This window comes from Crocodylus porosus, unplaced genomic scaffold, assembly GCF_001723895.1.
Source record: "Crocodylus porosus isolate Cpor-Errol unplaced genomic scaffold, CroPor_comp1, whole genome shotgun sequence".
NCBI lineage: Eukaryota > Metazoa > Chordata > Crocodylia > Crocodylidae > Crocodylus > Crocodylus porosus.
The window spans coordinates 191,131,735-191,135,156 of record NW_017728906.1 but is presented as its reverse complement, the minus strand read 5'-3'; positions in this window follow the sequence as shown (position 1 = coordinate 191,135,156).

Sequence of the window (3,422 nt, the reverse complement as noted above, 5' to 3'; positions counted from 1 at the left end):
CAGGTCGCAGTCCACAAACGTGTCACATGTCTTTACCTTGTAGAAGCACAGCACAGTTCCCTGTCATACATATGCAATGTTAAGGGAGGTATGAGGAAACTGGTCCAGAGAATTAGATTAGTTCTTATCCAAACCCATTTATTTGCAGAAACCTTTGTGGGCATTTTTTTTTTTGTTGGCGCATAGCTGCGGTGACTCCAACCAAATAAAAAGTGTTTACTTAAAGAAAGAGCTAAGCTGTTCACATTCCCGAAGCGTAGACTTTAGAACAACACCAGTAATCATGAGAGTTGGCAACACTGGTGTAGTCCTCAAAACAGGACTGGGGCTCAATCGTGCTGAGCACTGCTGAGCCTCCGAGGCAGCCAAGGCCAGGCTCAGGCTCACACTCGCTCTTTGCCCGTGGAGCATGGAGGTAAGTGGGGCTGTGGTGCAGGGCTGGGGAAGATGGTTGAGGTCTGAGGGAGAAGGGGGTGCTGCTGGCCGCAGGCAGCATGTTGCAGGCGGGTTTAGGGCCAGGGGGTGAGGGCCTGTAGGGGGGGTTTTCAAGTGATGTGGGGCGCAGTGTGTTGGTGCCCACCATGTGCAGGTCACACACATGCCGCCCGCCCGGCTGCCCAGGGGAGGGGGAGAGTGAGGCTGGCACGCAGCCGGAGTACAGCTCCGTGGCCAGCTCTGCAGCCACGATGAGGGGTGGGGGCGCATGCAGCACTGCCACTTACTTAGAGGCCCGTTATAGCAGTGATGGCGGCTGCCTCCAAAACCTCCCGCTGCCGCTGTGGAGCCATGCTCGGAGCTGTGCAGCCTGTGGCAGCAGCACAGCACGGTGTGGTGGTGGCCAGAGAGCACGCAGCCATTCCCAGCCCCACCCCGTGCTGCTGCTGGCTACACAGCTCCTGCCACTGAAGCACTGACATGCTCATGCAAATTCAGATGACTGACTGTGGGATGCAGGGAGACCAGTAAATGTGGTGCATCTTTATTTTAGCAAGGCTTTGGATATGGTCTCCCATAACATTCAAAAGGTGTGTGGATGCTTATCTTGCTCAGATCGTGTGACCCCAGCAGACTTCCTGCCAATGGCAAGGGGCTGGACACAGTGATCTTGCAAGGTCCTTCTTAGCCCCTTATGTTTACAAAATGTATGAGACATTCTTGCAGGCAAGCTAAGGAAATATGGATTGGCTGACTGGACTATAAGGTGGATAGAAAACTGGCCGGAGCACCAGGCTCAGAGGGTAATAAATCAATGGCTCAATGTGTAGTTGGAAGTCAGTATCAAGTGGACTGCCCCAGGGGTCAGTCCTGGAGTCAGTTTTGTTCAATGTCTTCATCAATGACCTGGAAGATGGCACAGAGTGCACCCTCAGCAAGGTTGCAGATGACACCAAGCTGTGGGGAGTAGTAGATATAGTGGAGGGTAGGGCTAGTATTTAGAGTGACCTAGACACAGTGAAGGATTGGGCCAAAAGGAGTCTCATGCAGTTCAATAAGGGCAAGTGCAAAGTCCTGCACTTGGGATTGTTCTGTCCTATATACTGGTACAGGCTGAGGGCTGAGTGGCTGGGGAGCTGTTCAGCAGAAAAGGACCAGGAGGTTACAGTGGCCAGTAAGCTAAATATGAGGCAGCAGTATGCCCTGGTTGCCAAGTAGGCTAACAGCATCCTGGGCTACATTGGTAGGTGTGTTGCCAGTAGGTCAAGGGAAGTGATTGTATCCCTCTATTTAGCACTGGTGAGGTCACATCTGGAGGACTGTGTTCAGTTTTCAGCCCCCCACTACAGAAAGGATGTGGACAAATTGGAGAGGGTCCATCGCAGGGCAACAAAAATGGTTCGGGGGCTTAGGCACGTGACTTCTGATGAGAGGCTGAGGGAACTGGGTTTATTTAGTCTAGAGAATAGGATACTGCGGGGATTTAATAGCAGCTTTCAACTACCTGAAGGGTGGTTCGAAAGAGGATGGAGCTGGACTTCTCCATGGTGGCAGATGACAGAACAAGGAACAACAGTCTCAAGTCGCAAGAAAGGAAGTTTAGGTTAGATATTAGAAACAATTTTCTCACTAGGAAAGTAGTAAAACACTGGAACAGGTTACCTAGGGAGGCAGTGGCAATACGTAGGAGGTGCCAGGGGGTGCATGTGCACCCCCTGAGAGTGTTGGCGCACCCCCTGACAGGCCACACTTCTGATTTAGGCAATGGACAGGGAGGCAGGTGGGAATGCTGATGCCCCCCTGCAAGCACCAGTCAGGGAGCGGGAGCACTGGATTAGGATTAGCAGTTAAGGATTACCTGGAGGGCTTAGATGTGTCCAAGTCAGCGGGCCTGGATGACCTTCATCCATGGGTGCTGAGGGAATTGGCTGGTGTCATTGCAGAGCCATTGGCATGGCTGTTTGAGGACCCCTGGTGCTCGGGCCAGGCTCCTGAGGACTGGAAAAGGGCCAATGTGGTCCCTATTTTCAGGAAGGGGAGGAAGGAAGAGGCTGGCAACTACAGGCCAGTCAGCCTCACTTCTATCCTGGGGAAGGTCTTTGAAAAAATTATCAAGGGCCACATTTGTGAGAGCTGCAGGGGAAGTGGTGTTGAGGGATAACCAACGTGGGTTCGTGCAAGGCCGATCCTGCCTGACTAACCTGGTCTCTTTCTATGACCAGGTAACAAAGAGCTTAGATGTGAAGGAGGAAGTCGATGTCATCTTGGACTTCCAGAAGGCCTTCGACACAGCATCCCACCCACTTCTGGTGGGCAAGCTGAGGGACTGCAGCATGGACGAATGCACGGTCACATGGGTGGCCAACTGGCTCCTGGGGCACACCCAGAGGGTGGTGGTGGACGGGTCAATGTCGACCTGGGAGGGTGTGGGCAGCGGAGTCCCCCAGGGCTCGGTCCTTGGGCTGGTGCTGTTCAACATCTTCATTAGCGACCTGGAGGAGGGTGTGGAGAGCACCCTGTTCAAGTTCGCTGATGACACCAAGCTGTGGGGTAAGTGAATCCACGAGCAGGCAGGGACCGCATCCAGGCAGACCTGGATAGGTTGGAGAAGTGGGCAGATCTGAACAGGATGCGGTTCAACAAGGACAAGTGCAGGGTGCTGCACCTGGGAAGAGGGAACCAGCTTTATGGTTATAGGTTAGGGGCTGCCCCTCCCAGCAGCACAGAGGCAGAGAGGGATCTTGGCGTCAGGATTGACTCCAGGATGAATATGAGTCGCCAATGCAACGAAGCAATAGGCACAGCCAACTGCACCCTGTCCTGCATCAACAGGGGCATCACTAAAACGTCCAGAGAGGTCTTGCTCCCCCTCTGTGCGGCGCTGGTCAGGCCGCAGCTGGAGTCCTGTGTCCAGTTCTGGGCGCCGCACTTCAAGAGGGATGTGGACAACATGGAAGAGGGTCCAGAGGAGGCCACTCGTATGGTTG